The sequence below is a fragment of the Aquarana catesbeiana genome, linkage group LG03, assembly GCF_042186555.1.
Source record: "Aquarana catesbeiana isolate 2022-GZ linkage group LG03, ASM4218655v1, whole genome shotgun sequence".
Lineage (NCBI taxonomy): Eukaryota > Metazoa > Chordata > Amphibia > Anura > Ranidae > Aquarana > Aquarana catesbeiana.
The window spans coordinates 115,295,210-115,314,050 of record NC_133326.1 but is presented as its reverse complement, the minus strand read 5'-3'; the positions used below and the strand labels follow the sequence as shown (position 1 = coordinate 115,314,050).

At 46.0% G+C, this 18,841-nt stretch overlaps 1 long non-coding RNA gene across 1 annotated transcript in view; it reads right to left on the bottom strand.

The window, feature by feature from the left end:
- The window catches only part of LOC141134466 (uncharacterized), a 77,567-nt gene extending 62,723 nt beyond the window's left edge, over positions 1-14,844 (bottom strand). Inside the window, exon 1 of the long non-coding RNA XR_012243163.1 lies at positions 14,668-14,844. This is a non-coding gene — a long non-coding RNA (uncharacterized lncRNA). The remainder of the gene's footprint in view (positions 1-14,667) is intronic.
- Positions 14,845-18,841: the final 3,997 nt, after the last annotated feature.

Here is an 18,841-nt window from a genome sequence, read left to right as displayed (position 1 = left end):
CGATACTGCCATTAACAGGGTGACAGGAGGAAAGAATGGTCTGATACCCCAGGATAGGAACAGGAGGAAAAAGTTTACACCTCGCCCTTCCTTTCAACAAAGGAACAAGGATACCTGGTCATATAGGCCAGGGAGAGAATATAGAAGAAGCTGGAGAGGTTCTCAGATGACTTTCTTGCAAATTGGGCAAACAGAAATCTACATCTACTACACCCGAAAACCAAAAATCTTTTTAAACTCCCTGCGCGCCCAAACCGGTCCAGTGGGGGCTCATCTCAGGGCCTTCGCTCAAGTTTTGGTGGAGTCTTGCACAGATCAGTGGGTCACGTCCACGGTCCTCCACGGCCAATTCTGGAGGTTCAGACGGCACCCACCTCACTCTTCGTTTCTGTTCACCAAGATCCCAAGTTCCATAGAAAAAAGGGAGATTCTCATTCAATATGTTCAAACACTAATACGTGAGGAGGCGGTAGTGTCGGTTCCAGAGTTGGAAAAATTTTTGGGGTTCTATTCCCCAATCTTTTTGGTTCCCAAGAAAACAGGAGGCTGGAGACCGGTTTTGGATCTAAAATGTCTAAACAAATTCATCAGTCTGGAGCACTTCAAAATGGAATCGCTCAATGCAGTAATTCTAGCGGTTCAGCCGGGGGATTGGATGGTCTCTATAGACCTCAGAGACGCGTACCTTCATATTCCAATTCATCGCGATTTCCAGTCCTTCTTACGGTTCAAAGTCGGGGAACTCCATCTTCAGTTTCGGTGTCTGCCTTTCGGCATATCAACTGCCCCCAGAACCTTTACAAAGGTATTGGTAGCGATTCTAGCTCCTCTTCGGGAGAAGGGGATACGTATCTTACACTACCTAGACGACATCCTAATTCTGTCTCAACACAAGGAGACACTCCAAACCCACCTACAAGAGGTAGTGGACACATTAACAAGGTACGGTTGGCTAATAAACTCCTCAAAGAGTCAGTTTGTTCCAGCACAGGAAATGATATACCTGGGAGCATTTTTCAATACCCCAAAGAGAGCAGTGTCAAGCCCTCCGGAGAAGATCCCGCTAATTATAGCCAAGGTGGGGAAAGTGATGTTGAGCAAGTGACACGTACCTCGTATGTGAGCCTGACGTGCAGAGGGAGACCTCTCGCACAGCCCTGGTTCCCAGATCACTGGAGTTGAGGACAGTGACCGTAGGAGCACAGTGGGGTATGAGTGCCTGGTGGATTCTCTGGAACTGGAGATGATGTCCACTGGGAGACACTGGAACTGACTGGAGTGCCGGGTGCAGGTAAGCTGGATACAAGTCAGCAGGTAAGCCGGATGCAGGTCAGCAGGGTGCAGGTGAGCTGGATGCAGGTCAGCAGGATGCAGGTAAGCTGGATGCAGGTCAGCAGGATGCAGGTAAGCTGGATGCAGGTCAGCAGGATGCAGGTGAGCTGGATGCAGGTCAGCAGGCTGCAGGTGAGCTGGATGCAGGTCAGCAGGCTGCAGGTGAGCTGGATGCAGGTCAGCAGGATGCAGGTGAGCTGGATGCAGGTCAGCAGGCTGCAGGTAAGCTGGATGCAGGTCAGCAGGCTGCAGGTGAGCTGGATGCAGGTCAGCAGGATGCAGGTAAGCTGGATGCAGGTCAGCAGGGTGCACACAGCAGGCAGAAGCAAGGTCAGACAAGCCGGGTCATACACAGTGGATCAGTTCAACAGATTCGGCAGGCAAGGAATAGTCAAGTTTGGGCTGGTAACAGGAGATCAGACAGGCAGGTAAACAGAATCAGAGTCAGGGAAAGCCAAGGTTCAGGATTGGAGACAGCAGCGTGGTCAGAGAGCCAGGTCAGGTGATCGGATGCTGATTACAGGAACAGGTCACAGGTGAAGCTGCAGATCAAACAGCAAGTGCTGAATTGTGGAAGCCCCTCTTAAAGGCCACTGGGCGCCAAAGCCGAATCACTGTGCGTGCGATCTCTGCGATCGGCACATGCGCATTGGCGCACGCCTGTTCGTTACTGGGAATCTGTTGGTGGGGATGCGCCTGAGCCCTGTTGCAGGTCTGGAAGTAGTATGTCCATGACATTGCCCCCCCCCTTAAGGGCAACCTCCGGGTGCCCAAAAGAGCTCTTTTCTGAGGATGTCTGCGGAAGAAGGCCTGGATCAGTTCTTGGGCATGCACATTTTGCTTAGGTTCCCATGAGTTCTCCTCTGGTCCATAGCCCTTCCATTTGATTAAAAATTGAAGTTGGTTACCTCTTCTCCTGCAGTCTACGACAGCCTCCACCTCATACTCCTCGTCCTTATTAATAATAACGGGTCCGGGTGGCCCCGTTCCTCTGTCCGGGAAAGGGTCGGGTACTGTGGGTTTAAGCAGAGACACGTGAAACACCGGGTGCACTTTGAGCGACTCAGGCAGGGTAAGTTCAAAGGAGACCTCATTCAATTTCCTTTTAACTGGGAAAGGGCCAATGAATCTGGGTGCCAGCTTCTTTGAAGGGCAAGCCATCTTGAGGTTAGTGGTAGATAACCACACCCGATCACCTGGTTGGAGACGTAATTCACCTCTTCTCTTCCTGTCATAAAGCCTCTTGTTGGTTGCCTGCGCCTTGGCCATAGCTTCTTGCAACAACTTGTTGTTGCGACCCAGGAACTCGACAGTGCGTTGTACTGCTGGAACAGGAGATTCTGGAATAATGTTAGGCAGGAAGACAGGATGGAACCTATAGTTCGCAAAGAACGGTGACTGACCTGTGGCTGAATGGCTGGCATTGTTGAAAGCAAATTCCGCTAAAGGCAACAGTGCTACCCAATCATCTTGGACAAATGAGGTAAAGCAACAGATGTACTGTTCCAGGGTTTGGTTCGTCCTTTCAGTTTGTCCGTTAGTCTGGGGGTGGAAAGCAGATGACATGGAAAGTTCAATTTTCAGAATTTGGCATAGTGACCTCCAGAAGCGGGAGGTGAACTGGACTCCCCTGTCAGATACAATGTTGGTTGGTACCCCGTGCAGCCTTACGATCTCCCTGATGAACACCCGGGCGGTTTCCAAAGCAGACGGCGTACTCTTTAGGGGTATGAAGTGGGCCATCTTAGACAGACGGTCAACCACTACAAAGATAGCTGTATGTCCTTCAGAAGGGGGTAGTTCCACTACAAAGTCCATGGCAATCATGCTCCAGGGTCTGTCAGGAATTGGTAGTGGTCTGAGGAGGCCCCAGGACTTGGTCCTGGCAGACTTGCTTTGGGTACAGATGACACATGACTTAACATAGTCCTTGCAATCTTCCTCAAGCTTCGGCCACCAAAACATGCGCTGGATTAGTTCACGAGTCTTGTGAACCCCAAAATGTCCGGCCAGCGGGTGGTCGTGACACAGGCTCAACACTTCTGTCCGGCAACTTTCTGGCACAAAAATTTTGCTGTCCTTCCAAAGCATCCCATCCCTGGGTATCAAGATTGATCCTGGAGGACCGGACACCCCCTCTGAGGCTTGTTTTAGACTGGACATCAGGTCTGTCTGGAAAAGCAGAAAGTTGCCCTCAGATAAGATGATGTCCGGAACTGAAGTTTCTTTGGGGTCATCGTACATCCGAGAGAGAGCGTCAGGCTTGATGTTCTTTGATCCTGGCCGGTAGGTGATGTGAAATGAAAATCTGGAAAAGAATAACGCCCATCGTGCCTGACGCGGCTTCAAACGTTTGGCAGTTCGTAAATATTCCAGATTTTTATGATCCGTGTAGATAAGTATGGGATGTGCCGCTCCCTCTAGCAGGTATCGCCATTCTTCGAGTGCGGCTTTAATGGCCAAAAGTTCACGGTCCCCCACATCGTAATTCTTCTCTGCAGGCGAAAGCTTCCGAGAGAAGAAAGCTATGGGGTGCATGAGATCCTTGAGTCCTTGGCGCTGAGAAATAACTGCCCCCACAACTGTTTCTGAGGCATCAACCTCGAGTAGGTAAGGAAGAGAGGGATCCGGATGGCTCAAGATGGGGGCAGAGGTAAAGAGTCCCTTTAGGGTAGAGAAGGCAGCTTGAGCCTGGGGATTCCACTGGAATCGGACGTTTTGTCTTGTTAGCTGGGTGATCGGAGAAATAATTGCAGAAAATCCTTTGATGAACCTCCTGTAAAAATTGGCGAAGCCAACAAAACGTTGCACCCCCTTTTTATCTGAGGGTGCAGGCCAGTCCAGAACAGCTGTGACTTTTTGTGGGTCCATCTTGAACCCTTCTGTGGAAATTACCAGGCCCAGAAATTGGATACTCTGTCGCATTTTTCTGGTTTGGCGTATAAGCCATGCTGACGGAGTCGGCAGAGTACCATCTTGACGTGTTTCCGGTGCTGATCCAAGGATGAGGAAAAGATCAGGATATCGTCTAAGTAGGCTATGACGAAAATGTCCAGATAATCTCTGAAGATATCATTTATCAGGTGCTGGAAGGTAGCAGGGGCATTACACAGGCCGAAGGGCATCACCAGATATTCATAATGGCCAAACCTGGTACGGAAGGCCGTTTTCCACTTGTCCCCTGCACGAATGCGAACCAAATTGTAGGCCCCACGAAGATCGAGTTTGGTGAACACAACAGTAGTTCTTAATCTTTGAAAAAGCTCAGGTACCAGGGGTAAGGGATACCGGTTCTTGACCGTGACCTTGTTCAGCTCCCGGTAGTCCACACAGGGACGCAATGAGTGGTCCTTCTTCTCCACAAAAAAGATCCCTGCCCCAGCTGGAGAGGTGGATGGCCGGATGAACCCCCTCTTAAGGTTTTCGTCAACATATTCCTTTAAAACCTCCAACTCCCGCTCAGACAGAGGGAAAATTCGCCCAAAGGGGATTTCAGCTCCGGGCAGTAACTCAATCGGGCAATCGTAGGAACGATGAGGAGGAAGTGTCTCTGCCCCTCGTTTACTAAAAACGTCTAAGAACTCGTGATACTGTTCAGGTACTGCTGAGCGTAATTCTGAGTCAGCTTCCAGGCACAGCAAAGGACCAGATATCTTGGAAGGTAAGGGCAGACAATGTTCTTGACAGTAGAGGGACTGAAACCTGATTTCTCCGGAGCCCCAGTCAATTTGCGGGTTGTGGGCCTGAAGCCACGGTAGACCCAAGATGATCGGGAACAGAGGGGAAGCAATAGCATCAAACTTAAGCAGTTCCTTGTGGTTCGAGACAGTAATTACAGGCAGTGGGGGAGTCTCTTGAGTCACCTGGCCAGATTTAATACGGGATCCATCTGCCAAGAAAACAGAAAGTCCTTGAGCCCTGTGCTGGAGTGGAATGCGTTGTTGGTTGGCAAAGTTCAAATCAATAAAACAACTGCATGCACCAGAGTCTATTATTGCAGTAACAGACACAGTCTTTCCAGAAAACTGAAGGGTGATGGGAATAGCCAGGTGAGTAGAGAGAGCTGGCTGACTGTGTGGTGGGATGGATGAAGATCTACGGTACTTGGCAGGACACAAATGTACATAATGGCCTGGTCCCCCGCAGTACAAGCACAGGTTGAGCTGTTGCCGACGTAGACGTTCCTCGGCAGACAATGCGGGTCTCATTAGTCCGACCTGCCAGATTTCTGAAAGTCCGGTATTAGTTTGGTTGGTGCAGGATTAACTGGGACCGGGCTAAGGGGAACAGGACGAGAGGTCGTAGGCACTTGGGGTAACATCCAAGTTGGTTGAGTCTGCTGGGTCACCCTCTCCATCCTGCGTTCCCGAAGATGACGCTCTATCTGAATAGTTAGGGTCATCAAGGATTCCAGGGAATTTGGTACACCGACCCGAGCCAGTTCATCCTTTAGTCCTTCTGACAAGCCTAGGCGAAACTGGTGCCGTAAAGCTGCATGGTTCCACTGGGTATCCGCGCTCCAGCGTCTAAAGTCCATTATATAATCTTCGACCACTCTGCGGCCCTGCTGGAGCGTGCTAAGAGCAGCTTCGGCAGTGGAAGTTCGTTGGGGGTCATCATATAAGAGTGACATTGCGTCAAAGAAGGATGACAAAGAGTCCAGAGAAACATGGTGTTCTTCCAGCAGGTGATGAGCCCAGGCTTGTGGATCTCCCAGCAGAAGTGAGACAACAAACCCCACCTTGGTGTTTTCCCGCGAAAAGGTTAAGGGTAGTAAGGAAAAGTACAGCTCACATGCATTACGGAAAGTCCGAAACTTGCTTCGATCCCCAGAAAACTTCTCCGGAATTGGGACCCTGGGTTCTGGAGATAACATCACTACAGGGAGTGCGGGGGAAGCCTCTGATGACAACCCACTGGAAGAAGGGTTTGTAATACTCGTCCGGGACTGCACTTGTCTCACCAGGTGTTCATAGCTGTCCTGAAGCGATTTCACCTCTTGAGTGAGGACGGAGAGTAATTGGCAGATTTCATCAGTAGCAGAGGTCCCTCTTGCAGGCTCAGGCATGGCTGTTTGATACTGACACGTACCTCGTATGTGAGCCTGACGTGCAGAGGGAGACCTCTCATACAGCCCTGGTTCCCAGATCACTGGAGTTGAGGACAGTGACCGTAGGAGCACAGTGGGGTATGAGTGCCTGGTGGATTCTCTGGAACTGGAGATGATGTCCACTGGGAGACACTGGAACTGACTGGAGTGCCGGGTGCAGGTAAGCTGGATACAAGTCAGCAGGTAAGCCGGATGCAGGTCAGCAGGGTGCAGGTGAGCTGGATGCAGGTCAGCAGGATGCAGGTAAGCTGGATGCAGGTCAGCAGGATGCAGGTAAGCTGGATGCAGGTCAGCAGGATGCAGGTGAGCTGGATGCAGGTCAGCAGGCTGCAGGTGAGCTGGATGCAGGTCAGCAGGCTGCAGGTGAGCTGGATGCAGGTCAGCAGGATGCAGGTGAGCTGGATGCAGGTCAGCAGGCTGCAGGTAAGCTGGATGCAGGTCAGCAGGCTGCAGGTGAGCTGGATGCAGGTCAACAGGATGCAGGTAAGCTGGATGCAGGTCAGCAGGGTGCACACAGCAGGCAGAAGCAAGGTCAGACAAGCTGGGTCATACACAGTGGATCAGTTCAACAGATTCGGCAGGCAAGGAATAGTCAAGTTCGGGCTGGTTTCTGGTAACAGGAGATCAGACAGGCAGGTAAACAGAATCAGAGTCAGGGAAAGCCAAGGTTAAGGACTGGAGACAGCAGCGTGGTCAGAGAGCCAGGTCAGGTGATCGGATGCTGATTACAGGAACAGGTCACAGGTGAAGCTGCAGATCAAACAGCAAGTGCTGAATTGTGGAAGCCCCTCTTAAAGGCCACTGGGCGCCAAAGCCGAATCACTGTGCGTGCGATCTCTGCGATCGGCACATGCGCATTGGCGCACGCCTGTTCGTTACTGGGAACCTGTTGGTGGGGATGCGCCTGAGCCCTGTTGCAGGTCTGGAAGTAGTATGTCCATGACAGCAAGACACTGTCAGCAGCAAATTGTCTGAGTCTTCTGGGAACGTTTTCATCTTGCATTCCCGAAGTGAAATGGGCCCGGTGGCACCTCCGCACTTTTCAGCGAGGGTTACTCTCCCAGTGGAAGAGAAGCTCCCTATCCCAGAAAATCCTAGTAACATGTTCAATGAAGCTCAGTCTATGGTGTTGGACAAGACCCCACAACCTGCTAAACCACTGTCACCTTGGCCCCATCTCCTGGACCACTCTTACAATAGACGCAAGTTGTCTGGGTTGGGGCGCCCACTTCAAAGGTCAGTTGGTTCAGGGAAAATGGCAGTTCGACTCAGAAGGCATGGTGTCCAACATTCTGGAGCTCAGAGCAGCCTGGGTGGCGATATCACATCTGGCACCCTCTCTGAGGGGAAAATCCATTTTGCTACAGATAGACAACAAGTCGGCAGTGGCCTATGTCCAGAATCAAGGGGGGACACAGAGCAGGTCGTTGTCCAACGAGGTGGCCCCAATAATGCTCTGGGCCGAAGAGAACCTCACCAACCTCAGAGCGTCTTATATCCCAGCTTTCGAGAATCACCTGGCGGATCGCCTATCAAGGAGGTTCATCGACAACAACGAGTGGTCCTTGAACCAGGAAGTTTTCCAATGGATATGCCACCAATGGGGCAGTCCTCAAGTGGACCTTTTTACATCCCCACTCAATGCCAAGACACACCGCTTTTTCATGAGGTTTCCAGTCCGAGGTTCAGCGGGAGTGGATGCCCTTGTCCAACCATGGAACTTCCAGGTGGCAAATGCTTTTCCTCCGACCCCTCTGATTCTGTGCTTCCTTCAACACCTTACAGAAGAATAGGTGACCATCCTAGCGGTCATCCCCTACTGGCCAAGAAGGCCTTGGTTTACTCTCCTGTCCAGGCTCTCCCTCTGCAACCCCTTAACACTCCTGGTCACACACAACCTTCTGTCCCAAGGCAACCTCTTCCATCCACATCCAGAGGTTCTGGATTTGAGGGTTTGGAGGTTGAGCGGGAAAGGCTGGAGAATTTAGGTTGCTCCCACAGAGTAATTCAGACATTACTTCAAGCCAGAAAAGCTTCCACTAATAGCACCTACTATAAGGTTACTAACTGTTTCTACCCATTAAAACCAGGAACCAATAAAGTGCATTTATTTTTTTAAAAGGGATTAGATCTAGGACTGGGACTTAGCTCACTGAAGGATCAGGTCTCGGCTTTGTCAGCCCTAACAGACACCAGATGGGCCCTCGACCCGCTAATAGTACCTTTTTTAAGGGCAGTCCTTAGACTAAAACCTCCAAGAAAGCCACTATATCCAAAGTGGGATCTTCCTTTGGCGTTCTCCATACTCACGGCTCCTCCATTCGCTCCTATGGAAGAATGCTCTCTAGAAGACATTACTTTCAAGGCAACATTTTGAGTTGCTATTACCTCTGGCCGACCAGTCTCAGAGATACAAGCGTTGGGAGCTGAGGATCCCTACATCACGTTCTTTTCAGATAGAGTGGTCCTCCAGCCAATTCACAAATTCGTCCCTAAAGTTCCCTCTGTTTACCATCTAAACCAAGACTGGGTACTCCCAGCTTTTGGGAAAGGTTCAACAACCTCAAGGCTGTACGAATTGGATGTAGCAAGGACTCTCAGTCATTACATTAATCTAACATCCTCCTTCCGTAAAGATCAACGTCTCTTTGTGATACCTAAAGGCGCAAGAAAAGAATGGCAGCATCAAAGACGACTTTGGCAAGTTGGATTGTACGTCTCATTCAGAGAGCATATCGGGCTAGTGGTCTTCCGGTTCCGAAATCAATCAATGCACATTCAACGCAGAGTATAGCATCTTCCTGAACAGCATTAGCACGAGTCTCGCTGGAACCTATCTATCGTGTGGCAAGCTGGTCATCCTTCACCACGTTCATGACCCACTATAGTCTAGATCCAGCCGCGCTTATTTCTCGTGACTTTGGGAAAAAAGCGTTGCAGCTGTCTGCTCTATAATATAGATTAAAATGTTTTTTTGCAGCAACCCTCCCTGTGAGCGAGTTATTAACCATATGTATGCTGCCATGAAAGCACCAGGAAAACTGAAAATTGAGTACTTACCTTTCCGTAATTTTCCTTTCCTGGTGCCTATCCATGGCAGCATACGCCCTCCCTTTTTCATATAATCTGTAAATGTTTGAGTCTAGTTACAAGAATGGCGCATGGAGGGGCTTGTCTCTTTTTTATAGAGTTAAATTGGTCCTGTGGGTTGGTTGGGGGCGGGGTAACCAACCATATGTATGCTGCCATGGATAGGCACCAGGAAAGGAAGATTACGGAAAGGTAAGTACTCAATTTTTAGTTTTATTTACAGCAAGGCCAATTCTTGTTTTTAATCAAGACTACTGCTAGAATATTATGGGGTGAAGGCACCAACAACACCCAAAGACCAATTTTTCCCCAACTGTTTGAAAGAAGCATTGAATTTCAATTTTTTACATCAAGGCTAATTCTTGCTTTCATCAAGACTACCTCTAGAAGGTTATGGAGTGAGGGCACCAATAAAACCTAAAGCCCAATTTGTCCACAACTGTTTGACAGGGGCATTAAACTTCAATTTTTCACATCAAGGCCAATTCTTGCTTTCATCAAGACTACTGCCCCGTACACACGGTCGGATTTTCCGACGGAAAATGTGTGATAGGACCTTGTTGTCGGAAATTCCGACCGTGTGTAGGCTCCATCACACATTTTCCATCGGATTTTCCGATATACAAAGTTTGAGAGCAAGATATAAAATTTTCCGACAACAAAATCCGTTGTTGGAAATTCCGATCGTGTGTACACAAATCCGACGGACAAAGTTCCACGCATGCTCAGAATAAATAAAGAGATGAAAGCTATTGGCCACTGCCCCGTTTATAGTCCCGACATACGTGTTTTACGTCACCGCGTTTAGAACGATCGGATTTTCCGACAACTTTGTGTGACCGTGTGTATGCAAGACAAGTTTGAGCCAACATCCGTCGGAAAAAATCCTAGGATTTTGTTGTCGGAATGTCCGAACAAAGTCCGACCGTGTGTACGGGGCATAACTCTAAAAATGTACAGAGTGTGAAGACACCACCAACACCCAAAGCCCAATATTTCTGCACCTGTTACTTCTATCCAAAGTCTGCAAAACAGACACCAGACTTTATCTAAAAAAAATTGTTAATCTTGGCCAAAGTGTACTAGAATTTGACTTTTTCACATAAGGCTTGCTCACGGTGGTGCAAATCTTTGTTATTTCCATCCAAAGTCTGCCAAAGAGACACCCGAATTTATCCAAAAAGTGTGATAGTATGGCGGGCAATCTGACGCTGGCTGGGGAGTATACTAACTGACACTGACAACTGTCACTGTACTAATAACACTGCCTGGGAAGGGGTTAAAATCTAAGATGACTTTGGCAAGTTGGATCGTACGTCTCATTCATAGAGCATATCGGGCTAGTGGTCTTCTGGTTCCGAAATCAATCAATGCACATTCAACGCGGGGTATGGCATCTTCTTGGACTGCATTAGCACGAGTCTCGCCGGAAACTATCTATCGTGCGGCAAGCAGGTCATCCTTCACCACGTTCATGACCCACTATAGTCCAGATCCAGCCGCGCTTATTTCTCGTGACTTTGGGGAAAAAAGCGTTGCAGTTGTCTGAATTCCACTATAAGTCGCTGATCACTGCCATTACTAATACAAAAAAATAAATAAATATTCCAGTATCTATGCCAGATGCTATAAATTTCACGCAAACCAATCAATACACATTTATTGGCATTTTTTTTAACTAAATGCATGCATAGCTCCCAACTGTCCCTGATTTCGAGGGACTGTCCCTGATTTGGAGCAATGTCCCTCTGTCCCTCTTTCCCCCTCATTTGTCCCTCATTTTGGTCTGATCTATATAGTTGTATATAAAATGCACTTTTAACTTTCAAAAAGTGTTTCCCAGTGCTAAACCTTTCATCCAAATTCTAAATGGCTGCATTTGTAAATTTTAAAAGCCAATATAATTGAATAGTAGTGGTTAAAAAAATCCCTTGTGGATTTAATTAACCTTTTTTTTTGGTTAATTCTCCTTTAAGGGGGTGTGGCAGGGGGCATGCCCTATGCCTACATACATTTGCTAGAAGGTGTCCCTCATTCCCGTCTCAAAATGTTGGGAGGTATGTGCATGTAGCAGAATACATTTTGGCCTAAATTCATGAAGAAATTAATTTTTTTCCATTTTTATTGGATATGTTTTATGGCAGAAAGTAAAAAATATTGTGGTTTTTTTTTTTCAAAATTTTCCAACTTTTTTTGTTTATATGGCAAAAAAAAAAAAAAAACCCAGTGGTGATAAAATACCACCAAAAGAAAGCTCTCTTTGTGTGAAAAAAATGATAAAAATTTTATTTGGGTACATCGTTACATGAACGTGCAATTGCCAGTTAAAGTATCACCGTGCCGAATAGCAAAAAATGGCCTGGTCATGAAGAGGGTAAAATCTTCTGGAGGTCAAGTGGTTAAACCATACCTGGCCGATGCCCCTGGAACCTGGGACCAAAAGTAATGGGACAATTGGCTGCTCAGCTGTTCCATGGCCAGGTGTGTGTTATTTCCTCATTATCCCATTTACAAGAAGCAAATAAATGGTCCAGAGTTCAAGTGTGCTATTTGCATTTGGAATCTGTTGCTGTCAACTCTCAATATGAGATCCAAAGAGCTGTCACTATCAGTGAAGCAAGCCATCATTAGGCTGAAAAAACAAAAAAACTCATCAGAGAGATAGCAGAAACATTAGGTGTGGCCAAATTAACTGTTTGGAACATCCTTAAAAAGAAAGAATGCACCGGTGAGCTCAGCAACACCAAAAGACCCGGAAGACCACAGAAAACAACTGTGGTGGATGACCGAAGAATTCTTTCCCTGGTGAAGAAAACACCCTTCACAACAATTGGCCAGATCAAGAACACTCTCCAGGAGTTAGGTGTATGTGTGTCAAAGTAAACATTCAAGAGAAGACTTCACCAGAGTGAATACAGAGGGTTCACCAAAAGATGTAAACCATTGGTGAGCCTCAAAAACAGGAAGGCCAGGTTAGAGTTTGCCAAACAACATCTAAAAAAGCCTTCACAGTTCTGGAACAACATCCTATAGACAGATGAGACCAAGATCAACTTGTACCAGAGTGATGGGAAGAGAAGAGTATGGAGAAGGAAAGGAACTGCTCATGATCCAAAGCATGCCACCTCATCAGTGAAGCATGGTGGTGGTAGTGTCATGGCGTGGGCATGTATGGCTACCAATGGAACTGGTTCTCTTTATTGATGATGTGACTGCTGACAAAAGCAGTAGGATGAATTCTGAAGTATTTCGGGCAATATTATCTGCTCATATTCATCAAAATGCTTCAGAACTCATTGGACGGCGCTTTACAGTGCAGATGGACAATGACCCGAAGCATACTGTGAAAGCAACCAAAGAGTTTTTTAAGGGAAAGAAGTGGAATGTTATGCAATGGCCAAGTCTGACCTGAATCCGATTGAGCATGCATTTCACTTGCTGAAGACAAAACTGAAGGGAAAATGCCCCAAGAAAAAGCAGGAACTGAAGACAGTTGCAGTAGAGGCCTGGCAGAGCATCACCAGGGACGAATCCCAGCGTCTGGTGATGTCTATGCGTTCCAGACTTCAGGCTGTAATTGACAGCAAAGGATTTGCAACCAAGTATTAAAAAGTGAAAGTTTGATGGATGATTGTTAATCTGTCCCATTACTTTTGGTCCCTTAACCTCTTCCCGCCGACCGTACGCAGATATGCGTACTCGGCTTTTGGGGGTTATACCGGGATGATGCCCGCAGCTGCAGGCATCATCCCGGTACCGCTGTTTAGAGCCGGCGATTGGCTATCCGTGTATAACAACCGATGCGGCTAAAAGCCACTCGGCTGTTATACCGGAGCAGCGGGAGGGGACGTCCTCCCCTCCCGCCGCTCTTACCGGGCCTCCCGGTCGATCCGGAGGCTCGGTGACCAATCTGATGCCTCCGGCGGCTCTGGGCGGGCTGGAACGAAGCTGTGGGCGGCTTCGTTCCAGCCTTCAAATTGTAAACGCGGAAGCGACGTCATGACGTCACTTCCCGTTTACTCGGCTGCCAATGGCGCCGGTTTTTAAAAAGTACACAGTATTCAGAATCGCCGTTTTCGGCGATCTGAATGCTTTGAAGTGTATAAAGGAGGGATGGGGGGTCTTTTAGACCCCCGATCTCTCCATAAAGAGTACCTGTCACCACCTATTACTGTCACAAGGGATGTTTACATTCCTTGTGACAGCAATAAAAGTCATCAAAACATTTTTTTTTAAAAACACAATTTATGAATTTAAAAATAAATAAAATAAATAAGAAAAAAAATTTTTTTTCTTTTTAAAGCGCCCTCGTCCCCGCAAGCTCGCACAGCGAAGAAAACGCATACGGAAGTCGCGCCCACATATGTAAACGGTGTTCAAATCACACATGTGACATATCGCCGCGATCGTCAGAGCGAGAGCAATAATTCTAGCACTAGACCTCCTCTGTAACTCTAACCTGGTAACCATAAAAATAATTTAAAGCGTCGCATATGGAAATTCTTAGGTACCGTAGTTTGTCGCCATTCCACGAGTGTGTGCAATTATAAAGCGTGACATGTTTGGTATCTATTTACTCGGCGTAACATCATCTTTCACGTTATACAAAAAAATTGGGGTAACTTTACTGTTTGGATTTTTAAAAATTCATGAAAGTGTCCCTTTTCCAAAAATTTGCGTTTAAAACACCGCTGCACAAATACCGTGTGATATAAAATATTGCAACAATCTCCATTTTATTCTCTAGATTCTCTGCTAAAAAAATATACATAATGTTTGGGGGTTCTAAGTAATTTTCTAGCAAAAAATACAGATTTTAACTTGTAAACACCAAATTTCAAAAATAGGCTTAGTCATGAAAGGGTTAAAAAGTGGGAGGCACATATACAAACTGTTGTAATTCCTACACCGTTCAGTTGCAGTAGAGGCCTGGCAGAGCATCACCAGGGATGAAACCCAGTGTCTGGTGATGTCTATGCGTTCCAGACTTCAGGCTGTAATTGACTGCAAAGGATTTGCAACAGGTATTAAAAAGTGAAAGTTTGATGGATGATTGTTAATCCGTCCTATTACTTTTGGTCCCTTAAAAAGTGGGAGGCACATATACAAACTGTTGTAATTCCTACACCGTTTACCTGATTTGGATGTAAATACCCTCAAATTAAAGCTGAAAGTCTGCAGTTAAAGCACATCTTGTTTGTTTCATTTCAAATCCATTGCGGTGGTGTATAGAGCCAAAAAGATTAGAATTGTGTCGATGTCCCAATATTTATGGACCGTCCTTCTGCTGGCTGGGTATGGAGACGAGTGAGGGGAAGATGGCCCCCATCCGTCTCCATACCATTGCAGGGCAGAAGCAACGTCAAGGCGTCACTTCCGGCCATAGCTCTTAAAGGGCCATTTTTTTTTTTTTTTTTTGCATTTTAGTGTAAATATGAGATCTGAGGTCTTTTTAAGAGGTCATGTCATGCTTTTTTTCTCTTACAAGGGATGTTTACATTCCTTGTAATAGGAATAAACGTGACACAATTTTTTTTATAAAGAACAGTGTAAAAATAAAAAAACAAATAAGGAAAAAAATTATTTAAACACACCCCATCCCGCCGAGCTCGCATGCAGAAGCAAACGCATACGTGAGTAGTGCCCGCATATGAAAACGGTGTTCAAACAACACATGTGAGGTATCGCCGCGATCGGTAGACTGAGAGCAATAATTCTAGCCCTAGACCTCCTCTATAACTCAAAACATGCAACCTGTAGAATTTTTTAAACGTCACCTATGGAGATTTTTAAGGGTAAAAGTTTGTCGTCATTCGATGAGAGGGCGCAATTTTGAAGCATGACATGTTGGGTATCAATTTACTCTATGTAACATTATCTTTTACAATATAAAAAAAATTTGGCTAACATTACTGTTGTCTTATTTTTTAATTTAAAAAGGTGTATTTTTTCCAAAAAAAGTGCGCTTGTAAGACCACTGCGCAAATACGGTATGACAGAAAGTATTGCAACGACCGCCATTTTATTCTCTAGGGTGTTGGAATAAAAAAAGATAATGTTTGGGGGTTCTAAGTAATTTTCTAGGAAAAAAAAACTGTTTTTAACTTGTAAACAACAAATCTCAGAAAGAGGCTTGGTCCCTAAGTGGTTAAAGTATAACTAAGGGCAAAACCTTTCTTTTAGTTTTGGATAGAGTGGAGGTGGATTAGAACACCTATCAGGTTTTTATTGCTGTCTGTGCTCCCGTGGGTGTCAAACTGGCGGCCCTAAATCTGTTGAGCAACTACAAGTCCCATCATGCCTCTGCCTGTGGGAGTCATGCTCGTAACTGTCAGCCTTGCAATGCCTCATGGGACTTGTAGTTCTGAAACAGCTGGAGGGCCGCCAGTTTGACACCTGTCCCTCGCTATTTGTCATGCTTACCATTATCATTGAAAGTGAAAGTAAAAGAAAATTCCAAATGATGGGTTGTCCCCAGTAAAGTAATAGAGGGGAATTCTTCCAATGGGGACACTAATTCTGGTGACCTTGGGGTCCCCAATGAATGCCCTTAACCACTTGCCAACCGCCGCCGTAGTTATACGTTGGTACTTTGACGCTAAATACTGTTGTTATGGCAGCAGATAGCTGCCATAACCCTGGTATTTTTAAAAACAGCAGACGGTCCTCTTTCAGATAAAAGTTGTCTCTGCGGCAGATTCACTGTAAGATTTTATTTATCAGGGGCGGGAGAGGGCCACCCCACCTCCCACCGCGTTCCGGTCATCTTCGCCGCTTACCAGAGCCGTCTGTAGCAGCGGAGACGGTATGATCCTCAGAGTGAGGAAAAGATGGCCCCCACTCGGCTGCATACCGTTGGATGACGGAAGCGACATCAAACGTCACTTCTGCCCAATGGTCTTAAAGGGAAAAAAAAAATGTAGAAAATTAAGAAAAAATACTTTTTTTTTAATTTTTTTATTTCATTTAAGTGTAAATGTGAGATCTGAGGTCTTTTTGAACCCAGATCTCACATTAAAGAGGTCCTGTCAAGGGATGTTTACATTCCTTGTAATAAGAATAAAAGTGACCCAATTTTTTTTTTTAATGGACAATGTAAAATTTTAAAAGTAAAATAAATAAGAAAAAAAAAATTCAAACTCCCCGTCCTGCTGAGATTGCATGCAAAAGCGAATGCACACGTAAGTTGCGGCCGCATATAAAAACGGTGTTCAGACCACACATGTGAGGTATCACTGTGATTGTTAGAGCGAGAGCAATAATTCTAGCACTAGATCTCCTCTGTAACTCAAAACTAATAACCTGTAGAATTTTTTTAAAGTCACCAATGGAGATTTTTAAGTGTCAAAGTTTGTCGCCATTCCACGAGCAGGCAACATTTTGAATCATGACATGTTGAGTATCAATTTACTCAGCATAACATTATCTTTTACAATATAGAAAAAAAAGAATATTCAAAAAAGTGTATTTTTTCCAAAAAAATTGCACTTGTAGGACCGCTGCGCAAATACGTTTTGACATAAAGTATTGAAGCGACCACCGTTTTATTCCCTAGGGTTTCTGAAAAAAAAAAAATGTTTGGGGGTTCTAAGTAATTTTCTAGCAAAAAAAAAAATTATTTTAACTTGTAAACAACAGATCCCAAAAAGAGGCTTGGTCCTTAAGTGGTTAATTTGCTGGGATTTCCCCTCACTTTCTGGCTATGGTTCAAGAAAATCTCTGCAATAGGACACAGATTGCAAAAAAAAAAAAAATCTGAAAGGGGTATAAACCTCCCTATCCAAAATGAAAAACAAAGTTTTATCTATAGTTCTACTTTAAAGTGGTGTTCCAGCCGCAAAAAAAATATTTTTTTAAAAGTCAGCAGCTACAAATGCTGTAGCTGCTGACTTTTAATAAGGACACTTACCTGTCCAGGGAGCCCGCGATGTCGCCCCCCCCCCCAGGCCGATCCGTCTATCAGATTGGGTGCAGGCGCCGCCATTCCAACTATAGGAAACCGGCAGTAGAGCCTTGCGGCTTCACTGACGGTTTCTGACTGCGCATGTGCGAGTCGTGCGGTGCTTTGTGAATGACCAGCTTATCTTCTGGGACACACACAGGTGCCAGAAGATAATGGGGGGGCTCGCTACAGAAGAGGATGCGACGTCCTCGGCTGCAGCCCGGAAAGTACTCTTAGTACTTCCAAAAAAGGTACTAGAGAAAGGAAAAAAAAATGTAAATATCCAAAAACGAGGGGTGGAGAGGTGGTCTTTTGTTTAAGACCACCTCTCAAAATTGGGTGGAACTCCCCTTTAAGTGCTTGTTTAGGTCTAGGGAAGAGTAAATGCAGTTTTCTTTGTCCCCCAGATCTAAGCAGGAAAAGGAGTCCCCGCTGTCAGAATTCAATAGCTCAGCAGGAGAGATCCCTGCATCCACATCACTTGTGTTGATGCAGGGATCTGTCACTAAACCCAGCTTCACCACTGCCACCTACAGGGCACTTTCACCCCCTTCCTGCCCAGGCCAATTTTCAGCTTTCAGCGCTGTCACACTTTGAATGACAATAGCGCAGTCATGCAAAACTGCACCCATATGAAATTTTTATACTTTTCTTCACACAAATAGAGCTTTATTTTGGTGGTATTTAACCATCACTGGGTTTTTTAGTTTTTGCTAAATAAAAAAAAAAAAAAAAAAACGTTTTTCATAGTTTGTTATAAAATTTTCCAGATATTTTTTCTTCTTCACTGATGTGTGCTGATGAGGCTGCACTGATAGGTGACACTGATGAAGAGGCACTAGTGGGCAATGATTGGCAGCACTGCACTGATAATCAGGACAATGATTATCCGTGTAAATGTCCCTTTCACACAAGCTGGTTATCAGCTCAGCTCTCCTGTCAGCATGAGGAAAGGAATGCTGATAACCGGCTTGTGTACTACATCATGATCAGCTGTGATTGGACACAGCTGATCACATAGTAAAGGGCTGCTGTGATTGACTCTTTACCCCGATCTGTGACCAGCTGTGTCCTAAAGACAAAGAGATCACAGAGCGCGTGGACAGCATGATCATGGAAGGATGTCCATGGAAGCCTTCCCTGCAATGTAAGCCTGCACTGTAGCCGTCTTTCAGCTATAGCGCGGGTGGGAAGAGGTTAAGGATCACCACACATGCTGCAATCTGATTGTACTATCTTCTTTAGATCTACCAACAGTGATGCAGCGCTAGGACCTGCCTGAATAGATACACTTTGATCGGATAGTTCAGGCAGGCCCTTGTATCACATAGTTTGAGGATCTTAGGTTTATTGTACAGTAATTGTAT